The sequence below is a fragment of the Danio rerio genome, chromosome 4, assembly GCF_052040795.2.
Source record: "Danio rerio strain M-AB ecotype USA chromosome 4, GRCz13ab, whole genome shotgun sequence".
In the NCBI taxonomy this organism is placed as follows: Eukaryota; Metazoa; Chordata; class Actinopteri; order Cypriniformes; family Danionidae; genus Danio; species Danio rerio.
This window is the reverse complement of record NC_141024.2, coordinates 9,658,356-9,672,500: the sequence shown is the minus strand read 5'-3', so window position 1 is coordinate 9,672,500 and position 14,145 is coordinate 9,658,356. Positions and strand designations below refer to the sequence as shown.

The following is a 14,145-nucleotide window of genomic DNA, read 5'->3' as shown; positions in this document are numbered from 1 at the left end:
GGGAGAGAATTCCATTTTGCTTTTTGAATGTAAATGAAGATAACAACGAGACAAACATTTTGATTTCATTGTAAATAAATAGCTCATTAACCTTTTCTGTGTAAATTTATACACAAATAGACATTATAAACAGAGAATGAGAGGACACGACATCCACAACAAAGCATATGCAAACTAAATCTTTTTAAATGACTCTTTTTTTTTTTTTTTTGGAGTTTTATGTGAAAAAACACCTAAAATTCACCTTTAAGTGTTTCGTATTTGGGCATTTTATTACATTTCAATTACAATTCATATCTATATTCATATATAGGGACGTAATCATGCACAACATGCCATGTACAATCTACAAACATTTTTTTAACCATTAAACCATTACTTGGTTGTTCCCAGTATTTTATCAACTATAAAAAGAAATTCCCCAAATCCCCTCTGTAAAAAACCTTTAATATGTAAATCTTGACTCTTCCTCCAGTGTTCATATTGCTTTTTTAAGCATTCTTATTTTGGAAAACATTACATTTTTTGTTTGTTTTTATTTATATAGCACTTTTAAAAACATCAAATACTGATTATAGTGCTTTACAAACAGCAAATAGAGTATATAATAATGATAACACAGTAACACCTTAGTTTAGGTCACAATGCTATTAACTACTGGCTTACTACCAGCCTATTATTAAGATATTGACTGCTCATTTGTAGTTATAAAGTATGATCTTATTCTGCATCCTTAATCGTACCAAAACCTAAACCTAAGTTCTACCTTACTAACTATTAATAAACAGCTAATTAGTAATTTATTAAGCTAGTAGTGTTAGTCAATGGTTTGTGAATACTATGAATTGTGACCTAAACTAAAGTGTTAACGGTAACACTTTACAGTAAGGTTGTACTAGTTAGTAATGTGAGTTAATGCATTTACTGACATAAACAAACAATGAACAATACATTTATTACAGTATTTGTTCATGTTAGTTAACGTTAATGAAAATAAATTAATTCATTGTTAGTTCATGTTAACTCACGGTGCATTACATTAAGTTAACAAGCAAGAATTTGATGTTATTAGTGCATTAGTAAATGTTAAACTATGATTAATAACCATTAACGACCATAATACTACTACTACTAATAATAATAATAATACAAAAAAGGTTTGCATGTCAAATGTAATCAATATCATGGAGTGTTAGTCGATACCCCTATTTCACCCTATTCACCTGCAGTATCTTGTCATAAATATACATTTTAAAAGCATCACTGAGTTGCAATGGCATCCCATGGTCTGTTGGGATGTACGGGTGTTGTTTTGCATGGTGGTACGAGCAGCTGTTTCTTAACACATCTGTGCATCCCACATGTTTAGGAACAATACTACAATCTCCCTTATGCTCCACATCGGCTTGACAGGTGTTTCAGTTTCCTTTTCTGTGTCTGTGTGTGTGTTTTTATGGCCGCCCTTGCTCTTTTCTCCTTTCCTCCCCCCTGCATTTGACCTGATTATGCACTCTAGCCTACAAACATACCCTGAAAACACACTGGCACTGGACAAGACACACACAGACACACTTTGGAAATGAGAAAGGGCCTGGGAGTGATGACAATCATGTCATGCTCCAGTGTTTTTATGATGAGAGCAGAGAAAATACACTTGAGTACACTGTTAGACATTTCAAAGGGTTTTTACAGTAACTTACTGGCAACACTGTTGCCAGTAAGTTACTGTATTTTAGATTTACAGTATACAACTGTAAATCCGTTTACAGCATGTTACCGTAGTGTCTAAAAATGGTTAACTACTGTAAAAGCCTAAGTTAACAGTTAGCTACTGTAAACCTTTTAATTTTGTCCTAATTATTTTATAATATATTTTTATTAATATTATTTTAATACTATAGACATAAAAAAGACACAATTACAAAATATTAACAAAATAAACACTCTTTATTTAAAACATTGGAGATGCTTAAAACAAGCTTAAAAATGTGTAAAAACATTACATTTCAATCATTCAAAATATTTTATTTTAAGAAAAAAAACATTGAAAATGACAAAGCACATTAACATACATGTACAAAACTAATTTAAGTGTCTGACCTGCATATTGTTGAGAAAAAAAAAACCAATTGTACTAAGTACTACTGACATTAAACCAGACACAATTACAAAATATTCCATTCTTTAAAACATTAATAATGCTTAAAGCATTTAAGGAAAATGTGTGAAAATTACATTAAGCAATAAAATCAACACATTAAAAATAAATAAATCACACAAAGCACTAGAACATACATGTACAATAAAAATTTAAACTTCTGAATTGCATATTGTTGGAAAAATAAATATTTGTAACTATTAGCCGACTCAGAAACAACCCAACTTTAAAATATTACTAATTCTGGTGTCAAATGCTCAACAAGGTCTGAATTCACATGTTCAAATGCAATTCATCTTTATTTCTATTGCACTTTTACAATGTAGATCAATGATGTCAAAGCAGCTTAACATAGAAGTTCTTATAAATTGAAGCTGCTTCAGTCCAGTTTTCAGAATTGAAGCAGTAAATGTCTCTGCTGAAAGTCCAAACACTGAAGAGCAAATCCACCGATCCACCAATCGTAGCCAAGCAATCCAGTGGCGACAGTGGCATGGAACAAACTTCACCAACTGACGAAAGTGTAGAATAAAATCCCTTGAGTGAAACCAGGCTCAGTTGGGCACGACCAGTTCTCCTCTAGCCAAACTTGTGCAAGGCCGCAGTCTAGGCACCGGAGGCTTGAAAGTTCACCAGCGGGTGGTCAGGCTGGCCCATTGGATCAATGCGGAAACTCATTGATCACGTGTGTCTTTTAGGATTCACTCCTCCATGACCACCACAGCATCTGGTCAGGATTTGGCCCAGTTCAGGATTATGAAGAACTCTGGATAAGGACAAACAGACTAACATAAGCATAGAAGAAGCTTGTTTAAAAAAAATAAATCATATACTGGTTAATTATTTTGAAGCATGGCAGCTAGGTTGGGCTAGTTTTCAGCTGGTACTGAGCAACTGGCTCCTGCTCATAACCTGCTCACTACCATGTTTAAAAGATAACTAACCAGAATGTCCTGTTTATTTTTTTCCCTAACAAGGTTTTACAAAAACATTGTAGCATTTGTGATGGGTTGATTCACTGCAGGACAGATTAGACTATTTGTTTTATGTATTCCTAATAAACTAAAACTGACTGAATACTGATACAATTATTGAGAGTGTCTCACCTAATCCAAGTTCTCAGTTAGCTGGTGAAAGAAGGATAACTCACTGTTGTTCATGGTTGTCATTCTCTTCACTACTTCTCCTGCCTTCTTCTGGCTCACTCTGGTTGTTGCTGTGCATTTTGTTTCATCCTCTGGAATTATTTACACAAAAAATTGTATTATTTTATTTATTACAAAATATTTAGGCAACATGAAATGGGGAAAAAGACATTTAATACATAGACAAATGCATGTATCCCAATACTAATTATTGTATTTTGAAATGTCTGACCCATGACAGACCTCAATCTGCTCAAAAATATTAGAAACAAAGATGAAAAAAACCCTACTAAATGGTTTAATAAAAAAGGGAAAAAGATTTTTTTATTTAGCTAGCAACTAAACATGTGACACATTTTGTATTAAAAGTAACGTTACTATATTGAGAAACAAATAGATGTACAGTACTTACTGTTGTATGAGGTCCAGTTTGCACAGGCAGGCTCCCAGTATTCTATAATGAGACCATAAAAAAGCCAAAAATACAGATAAGAATACCATGCTACAATCCACAACCTCCACACAACTTTTTTTTTTTATTTGTTTACCTTGGTTGCTTACTGGCCTTGCTTATTTTTTAAGCATAAGGCTGTGCTGATCAAGATGTTCCTCCGAAATGCTGTTTGTTTCTTCAGACAAAACCTGGTGCTGTGCCAGTGCCATATCTAAACAGAAAAAAATATAATGGTAACAATTATGTTAAACCAAATGTCAAGAGTTGTGATAAAAAAATAATTAGCAAACAATAAATAGCAAAAAGGTGGTTATTAGCATAATGCATAGAGGTAAAATTGGTTTTATATTAGCAGATTCAGACTTCCCCTTAATAATTTAATTTCATAAAAGTATTATTTGCAAACTCTAAATAGCGAAATCATTTTAGCAGCTAATGCCAATCAAAGTACAACATCCTCACGGTCAAATAAACAGTGTTAATGTTGATTTCAAGTCATACTGGCATGCTAATTCTGATCGAATATTCAAAGTAACATGGTAAACAGTATAGAGTCTTCTAAATGAACGAATGTGCGAATATAAAACCAACTTTACCTCTAACGTTATGCATATTGTAGATTTACGTTAACGTTCTTATAGGTTACGTCGCGATGTTATTTTCTCAAGCTAACGTTATAAGTTACTCTAAACCAGAGAAAAATAAGTTCACAACATCTAATATATATAGTATAAATCAATATAAGTTAAACGGTGCGCGTTAAAATGAGTTTGAGTCCAATTCAGTATAAACTTAGCTCAGTTTAGCTAACAGTTAACGTTACCATTTTAAGATCGCTTCAGCCAATGTTGCCGAGCAAACAAATGCTAATAGAGGTGCTCAAATCAATGTCGAGTGTTGTCAGCACAGACAGACACGCTTTTACCTGGATTATTTGTTGGTCTTTCATTCATATTCTTGTGGGGGAAAACACTCTCTGCCGGACCGTTGTCTCGTGCTAAGTGTCCTCCAAAACTGTCTGCATACATCTGGTTCCCTCCTAAACCAAAACCCGCTGCAACACCGGTTCCTATGTAAATAAATAAAAAGATGACGAGAACAATGGCTAATAGTCATAAACAGTCTTATTTAAAGTAATAGTAGTGTTAATGTAATAAATGAAATAAAGGTAACATCTTAATAGATGATATATTTCTCAAATGGGCGAAATAACGCCAAGCCAGAGAAAATAATAATAGCCAACTTTATGCTTTACTTTGTTCTATTCTCGTCCACAAAACATTCTGTAAAATGAAACACTGCCTCAGCTTACCAGAGTAAAGTTTGTTAAATCCAGTATGTTCTTCAGGCACACTAATAAATTGTCCTCCAGAATTGCTCCAGGGTCCTCAGGCAAAATGTGGTGCATAGTCGAATCGCCGCAAGGTGGCGTTGAAGCAGTTGTGGAAAATACAGTATAATACACGAATTTTTACAAATACAGTACATCGCTGTATATGTTGTTCGACGTCACACTAAATTCCCATAATGCAACGGTAAATACAGTTATTTACCGTAAAAGGAATTTGCAGTATTACACTGGGTGAAATACAGTAAATAACTGTGTAATTTACAGAAATGTCTAACAGTGTAATATTCTGAGTACAAGTAAGGCTCATTTACAGAATTTGCAGCATATGTTGGTCAACATGTGAATTAAAAATTATCTCTCCTTTTAACTAAATGAAGAATGGTGCCAGTTTGTAAATGTTAAGCGAGAAGACAGAAGTGAGATGATAAAAATGTACAAAAGTTGTGAAAATGTACACTTTTTTTATCTATTTGTGAGTAAATAAATCACTTACACTCAAAAGTAATTATTTTGCTGCTTGTTCAAACTACTTCATTAAAATGAGCTGAAACAATGCAAGATTGTTGAGATTGTTTTGGGACAACTCAATTGTTTTATGTCCAATCCACCTAAATTTCTTGCGTCAACTTAATCGGTTTGTGTTGGGAAAACATGAATGTATTTTGTGGAACTCTGCATTTTTTTTACAGCGTACTAACCTTTTCTATGTAAAGTTATATGCATCCAAAAGAACAAATACAGCTGAAATCTATTTTATTTCCTGTACCTCTTAAAATCGATTGAGAGCATATGGGGGTTTGAAGTTGCTTACCAAAAAACTGATTCCTCTTTTTCTTTAAACTGAAGTGAGGCTTTTTCAATTTAGCTGAAACTAAAGTTGCCATTTTGCAAATGTTTAAATCGCTTCCCTTTCAGTAGCTCAACTATGAGATGTAAACAGCAGGGATGTTATGCTAGCATTAAATCATCATTTAAAACTGACTTTTTAGGGTAGCTATTTGATTATTAGATTTGTTATTATTATTATTTTATGTGTTTTACATTTTTTTATTATTGTATTTTTTTAGCATTTATCTTTGTATGGATTTTTTACTGCTGCACATTTCTTATGTCTATATAAAGTGTCTTGAGATGCTACTTTTAAAGGCGCGATATAAAAATAAAGTTTATTATCATTATTATTATTATTATTATCATCATCATCATCGTATTATTATTAAAATGATTATTATTATTATCATTATTATTATTACTATTATTATTATTATTATTATTAATAATATTATTATTATTATTTATATTATTATTTATTATTATTATTATTATTATTATTATTATTATTATCATTATTATTATTTATATTATTATTATTATTATCATATTTTATGAATAAAACATTTCTTTGTGTATTACAGTTACTTAAATTTCACCAATGACCTCAGTCAATTCGAATAATATAAACTATTATTAACAACAAATTATATATAAGTCAATCAAGTAATTAACTTAAATAATTAAATTAACATGAAAGTTCTTGATTAGGAGAATATAAGTAAGCTACAAATTAACATATTTGCTTCTGATTGGCTTTTGCATTCATTCAAGATCAACAGAAGGAGTTTGATTGGTTATAATGCAACTATAACAGTCTAATGTGTGCAGAATTAAATGTATTAGACATTCTTTATGCATTTTGATAAAAAAAACTGTGCCAATTTTATGCTACAATCATAACTTTTTTATGGTTATTATGCTTTTATGCCTATTTAATGTTTAACTCTGGTTAAAATACTTTCTCTTTCAATAGAAGAGCTTCATATTTACTTCATAACAGAGAATGGGGACATCCATAACAATCCAGAGCTATTCTTTTGTTATAATATTTAAGTAGAACTGAAAGGTGGTGCATTTGTAAACAATTAAATACTTTCTCGGTCAATACGGATGTTAACATGTTCTACTGTGAATGAAATACCAACATTACAGCAATTTTAATTGTGCAAATATTAAAAATTAATTATGCAGTGTTTATTAATGTCTAATAGGAACATTTAAACATTATTATTTTAGAAAAGCTTTGATTTTTTCTTTGTTTTTATTTCTCTAGCACATTTAAAACACATGTTGACCAACGTGCATTAGTTTATGATATTTAATGCATGAACAAACAATGAACAATACATTTATTACAGTATTTGCTCATGTTAGTTAACATTAGTTCATGAAAATAAAGTTGTTTATTGTTGGTTCATGTTAACTCTATGGGCATTGCCTAAAGATAACAAGCATGAATTTGGAATAATGCATAAGTAAATGTTGGACTATGATTAATAAATGCACCACAAGTATCGTTACTCAGTTCATGTTAGTAAATACATTAAATAAGTAAAGCTTATTGTAAAGTGTGACCATAATAATAATTTATTATAATAATAATAAACCAAAATATTTCCTCTATCAATATGGTTGTTAACATGCTAAACAGTAAATTAAAAACAAGCATTACTACATTGTGGCCAAGACCGAAGTCTAAAAACATCATCAAAAAGAGGAGAATGAATCTAATTGCTGTTATCACATCACAGGATTCACATTTTTCTTATTTACCTTCATCCACTTTCATACGTACACGCTTCACTAAAACCTTGACTTTTGTTCATATTGTAAAAAAGCAGAGGGATGACCTAAAACGAATGAAATATTTCTTCAATTCCTCAATTATTTTTCATAAGATGCCTGTGCTCTGATTTGTCAATGCACAAAATGAAGCTGCAATATTTCTTCAATACCTAAGTTGTTTCTCATAAGATGCCTATATGCTCGGATTTGTCAATACATGAAATGAAAAGCCCGATATTTCAGCTTTTCTCATTAGATTGCACCATGTTAAAGCTATCGACACTCATTTTAAAGCTCAATTATCTTTAGTTTTATTTCTCCTGAGGATTTGTGGAGAAAAAGTTACTTAAATGAAGAATAACGGAGAACTTTGATAAGAGCGACCTCTGAGCGATGGAGTTTTCCTCTGGGCGGAATTGGAGAGGGAAATTTAGACAGCGACTGAAATGAGTTGTCTTAACTTAAAGAGATAAGAAATGTCCGCAGGGATTTCAGCGTTCCTTAAAGCGATAGTTCAGAGAATGAAAATACTGTCATCATTTTTTTACTTTTTTTTCTGCTCAACACAAAAGAAGATACTTTAATAATGATGGAAATGGTAGCCACTGACTTAGAACAACCCCAAATCAAGGATGCAAGCCTAAGCTGAACAACCGTGATCTCTGAATCCTCAGGTGACACTGCATCAAGAATCATCATTCATCTATAAGCGATATCACCACATGGGCTCAGCACTATTCTTTCAAACTTTTGTCAAGCAACACAATATGTAGTTACATCCACAAATGCCAGTGAAAACTGTACTGTGCCAAAAAGATTACTGTGTTAACAGTGTCCAGAAGCGCAGTTGACTTCTCTGGGCATCTGAAAGGGACTATCACACAATGGAAACGTGTATTGAAGTCAAATAAATTGACATTTCAGGTATTTTCTGGGCTGTGTGCTCCAGACCAAAGAAGAAAAGGATCATCTAGACTGTGTTCCGGACTTTTTCTCAGTTTTATGTCACAAATGTAACAACAGAAGAGTCATAGGAAAATTATCTAAACTTTTTTTTTAAATAAAGCAAGATGCTAATGGTCTAATCGGATGCAATGATCTATGCTAAGCTAAGCTAAAAGTACTCCTGCTAGACCCTGAGATCGTCTGAATGTTTTTAAAAATAGTCAAGCTTTAAATATAAAAATTATCGAAACTTTACATTTTTTTTAAGAAAGATGCTAATGGTCTAATACGATACAATGATATATGCTAAGCTAAGCTAAAAGTACTCCTGCAAGATCTAGAGATCATAGGATTGTGTTAAAAAATGATAAAACTTAACTGTTAATCTCTAGAGAAGTTGAATTTTCCAAAAAAAAAAAAAGTTGAGTTTTCCTTTGACAGAATAAACATTTTAATCCCTTAAATCCCTGGTGGAAAAGTAAATAGTGAGTGCATTTCATTTTTGGCTGAACTATCTCTTTAAGGGCCCGACTGGGACGGGGACTAAAGTATCCCAGTTGTTCCTGATAAGGCTGTGTTCTTGTATTTGTGTGCTTGAGTTTCCCTGACGTACGGCAGTCTTTCTTCTTCATCTTGTGAGTCTGTTGAGGAGGCCTGGCATTTGATGTCTGTGAATGATAAAGGTCACGCCAACGCGAAAACAAATGACATGCCAAAACTCAAGTCAGGCTGAGTGTTTGCAATTGCGTAAGTGTTTGCCTGGCAGTTCCGAGATCATTGTTGTTGTTTTTTTTTTCTGTGTCCATTTATTTTGAGAGTGCATATGCAGGATGTCCTGTTTGTGTGATCTTGGTGGGTCGGTTGTTTTCCAAGTTCTCGCCGTCAGTTTACATGCACCCACCCACCCACGCACATGATTGAGCTGGACACAGAGAAATGTGGACACTTATACAGCTGGAGTTTTAATATTATGGAAGACATTTTAATAATAAAAAGTTGTGAAATTATTTGGTGTATTTACAACAGTAATTTGTTTTAATAAAATATTATCTATTTATATTACATATAAATAAGTAAAATATAGTATAATTAAATATTTTATTTAATTAGTAGGTGATTTATATTTAATAAATATAATAAATGTAATACATTTTAGATAATTTTATATTTAATACGATTAATTTTTGTAATAGCATTTATTATATATATAATGTATTTATATGTATAAATAATGTTTAACTATTTACTTTAATATATAACTATAATTTATAATATTTTACAAAAATATATAATTTTATATATTTATATGTAAGAATATTACATATAAATACTATTTATTAAATATTTATATTAGAATTGAATATTTCATTTATTAATATTTTTTTATAATTATTCTGTACAAAATGGTTAAATAAATATGTTTATAGCTTCATTTGTACATTTAAATAATATATTAAAATCGTAGTATATATATATTCTACAATTAATTAGTCTGTAATGAACATTTATTTCTGTTATATTTGATATAATTGAAACGATTATTACTAAAATGATATTAAATTAATATTAAAATTGTATTGCATTTGAAATCTTTTTCTACACTTTTGCACCAAGTTTATATATATATATATATATATATATATATATATATATATATATATATATATATATATATATATATATATATATATATATATATATATATAGTTTTTTTATTCATATATTTACTTATTGATTTATCTTTTTACTGTTGTTGTTATTTTTAAGTTTTGTATGTTGTCTTGGAGTCGTTTTGTTTTAATGTGCCGTTCAGATGTATAGATGTCTTGTTTTATTTTTGAAAAAACCCAATACAGATAGTAATGAAAAAATTGTAGCATATTTTAATTCTGTAATTAATTAGTTTGCAATGATTTTTTTCTACCTAATATTTGATAAAATTAAAATAATATAATTTAAAAAAATAAAACTAGTACTTGTTATAATGTATATAGCACCAAACACCATACAGTTACTAACAATGAAATAAATACATTATAATGCAGGTTATCAAGTTACTCCCATACATATAGTAGTGGATTTGCATGTTACATTTTAACAATAAATTATAGTTCATTATATATTAAATCTATTGCTATTTAGTAATTAATCAGTCTGTAATGAAGAAAATATATTTCTGTAATATTTGATATAATTAATATAATTGATTTTAATAAAAAATAAAACTTGCAATAATCATAATACCAAATACCACACATTTACTAATAATTTAATAAATACATTATACTGCAGGTTATCAAGCTGCTCCCCGAGATAAAGAAGCAGTGAACTCTAATACACACTATCAAATGTGACAATTCAGATCCATGTGTATTATCCAGATAAGCCTTGTACAAGATTACCGTCGCCTTTGAACCATTAACTTTGTAACAGTAGTGCGATCAGGTTTGATTAATGACCCTGATTCACATTCTCTCCGCTCTTGTTATTATTACTGCGCCGTGTCTCGTGTTGGAGCCAGAGCCCAACGTACCAATCTGCCTGATATCCATCTGCCGAAATTCAATTTATGGCTCACACTCCCCGATTCATGTTTTTGGGTGGCGCGTGAACATCTGCCGCTATCATACCTGCCCCCTGTAAACATGCGCTGCCTCCCGATAAGATTTGTGTATCCAGAAGACTTCCTTGTTGTTTTATTTCTAACAAACAGACACGTGTTTTCTGGCTTCCCTTGCCCTTTAAGTCTCTCTGATGGTTAAATGTCGAAACAATGCTCTGCTCAGCCATATGTGTCTGTGTGTGTGTGAGATTAAAGGTGCGCACATGTGTTGTGGTTTATGAAGCAGCCCATTATGCTCATTAAGCCTAGTTTGCTCCGTCTGCAGCGTGTCGTTGTGGGCGGAGCAACGGATTAACGACGGAAAAAAAAGTGTCATTTACCAAAGCCAACATCTGGATGCCAGTCACCCACAACTGGAGGCATGAAGAGATCTCTGTGCATTGCACAGATGATTATATCCCAAATCCCATAATAACTTTGCCCTTTTTTAGGAGCTGCTGCTTTAAATATGTCGGCGAAGTGAGTTTGTGTTGTGTGATTATGTGTTGCTGCTTTTTCGAATTTGATAATTACAGATTCGGGAGGTCACCGCGTGCATGTGGATCCCAGAAGAAGAGCTCTTTTCATAGTTTAGGACAGAGATGGAGCTTGCAGATTTGCTTAGGAGTGACTTATTCTTAATAATTTTCCTGAAAGTGCACTCTTAAAGTCCATGTGATCTCAAAAATACTATGTTGACTTTGCTAGCACACATTGTTATTCTTTAGGTGAACAATTCATCCATGCAAGTTGAAACGCTGAAAGTAAAATATAATATTTTTTGTAATCCTCAAAGTCTGACAATTTGCTTCTGTTTACCGTTAGTTTGCTATGAGGGAATAATGTGTAAAAAGAAAGCCCCGCCCCCAACTTAATGTTCTATTTTTTTAGGAGCTGCTGCTTTAAATACATCGGCGAAGTGAGTTTGTATTGTGTGATTATGTGTTGCTGCTTTTTCGAATTTGATAATTATAGATTCGGAAGGTCACAGCGTGCATGTGGATCCCAGAAGAAGAGCTTTTTTATAGTTTAGGACAGAGGGGAATATCATGCCGTTTGACATTAGTTTGAATTGAAAATAACATTGGCAATCACCTACAGCCAATGAGAGAGCAGCATTCACTACTGGGTACCTGCAGGCCAGCGGGAGGTTGGGGGAGGAGTTAAAAGCGCTCCTTTTCAGTTTATATGGATCCAAGAAATTGAGGAAAAACTACCTGGAAATTTGGCAGTAGCACCCGTGTCTGTATGACGTGTCATCTGAGCAATACCAGGTCCAAAAATAAAAATGTCCTCTCAAAGCCAGGTGAACAAAATAAGTAGTATTTTCTAGCCCACTAAAGGCGTCATTCTCTTTATGTAGTTAATAACAAGATGTATATTACATGACCTCGCGTTGTTTGCATGTCTTCTCACGTGAGTTTGGTTGTGAAACGTCGTTTGGACAAAGTTTTCGGTGATTCTTCCTAGTTTAAAGTCATGCAGTGTGAACCACCCTGTCGCCGATACATCTTGCAGTGTAAACAATGCACAGACGGAACGCTAACCCAGATAGTCATGCAGTGTGAAAACATCCGTGACACGACTACTTTGAAAATCATGCAGTCTGAACTTGGCATTAGCTAGCGGGTACCAAAACAGTGACAAAATATGCATTTAGAAGACATAAAACTGATATAAACATCTAAAGTGTTTGTCACTTCCACCTAAATGGATCATCAGTTTTATTAATTTCACCTCATACTTCAGTTTCTCATCAAATCTCGACCAATCAAATGCTCTCTTGTATCTGACATGGCCCGCCTCCTTTAAGACCTTTCAGATTTATTGTACTTGAGCTCAAGCACCCTCACTGGCAGAGTGGTGATAAAACTTAACGCTATTGGCTGTTTTTTTTTTTTAAAGAGGAGGAGCTACACTATGTCCCATGCTCTCTTCATGTCCAAGATTAAGTCAAACATCAAATAAAAATGTATATTTCAAAGCACTTCACGGTACCTTTAACTTTGATGAGGACCTTTTGAGGTCTACTGTCCAGGAGAATTTGCCGGATGAACCAATAAGACAGATCTTTATGTGTGTGTGTGTGTGTGTGTGTGTGTGTGTCATTAGTGTCTTTGTCAGTTGTGGTCATTATACGCTGCGTGGAGTGTCAGCGAGTGCTGAATTGAGTGTTTTGCTGGAGAGAGTATTGATAAGCATTGATCTCGCCGTACGCCTTGAGCTCTAGACTGTTAATGGGAAAAGAGGGACCTAAGCACATTTGCCCATTATTTATGACTTTTACCGTGAAGAAAGGGTGAAGAGGTCACATTTGTTGTCTCTGACAGAATGAGCCCAAATGAAGGGATGCGATACTCTAATAAACACAAAACTCACAAAATATGCAATCTGCTGAAATGCAATTTAAATCAGCTCTCAAACTGGATTCCTGGAGGGCCGCAGCTCTGCACAGTTTTGCTCCAACCCTAATCAAGCACAGCTGATCTAACTAATCAAGGTGTTCGAGACTAGAGACTTTAAGCTGGTGTGGGTTGGAGGTTGTTGAAGCTAAACTATGCAGAGCTGCGGCCCTCTAATTGACTTTGAGACCAAATTATCATATTTGAATCTAAAATTATAATATTAAATCATTTTTAAAATTTTAATTCTAATATTATAGTAATATACAAATTAAATTTAAAGAATTGTACTATTTATAACAAAAGGGAACTATAATAAATACTGTATATGCATTTACATAAATAATGAGCCTAACACAGTACTTCTCATTAATGTTATATGCAAGATAAAACTTTGTAGCTAAAATAATATTTATATAAAAAACTTTAATTATTACACAATATTAATTAAAATTATAATATAATATAT

The 14,145-nt window shown here is 32.4% G+C and overlaps 2 protein-coding genes across 5 annotated transcripts in view; one reads left to right on the top strand and one right to left on the bottom strand.

Annotated features, from left to right (window-relative positions):
- Positions 1 to 14,145, top strand: part of chst11 (carbohydrate (chondroitin 4) sulfotransferase 11) — a 76,212-nt gene that overhangs the window by 3,155 nt on the left and 58,912 nt on the right.
- Positions 1 to 14,145, bottom strand: part of nfyba (nuclear transcription factor Y, beta a) — an 80,687-nt gene that overhangs the window by 13,785 nt on the left and 52,757 nt on the right. The window lies entirely within an intron of this gene.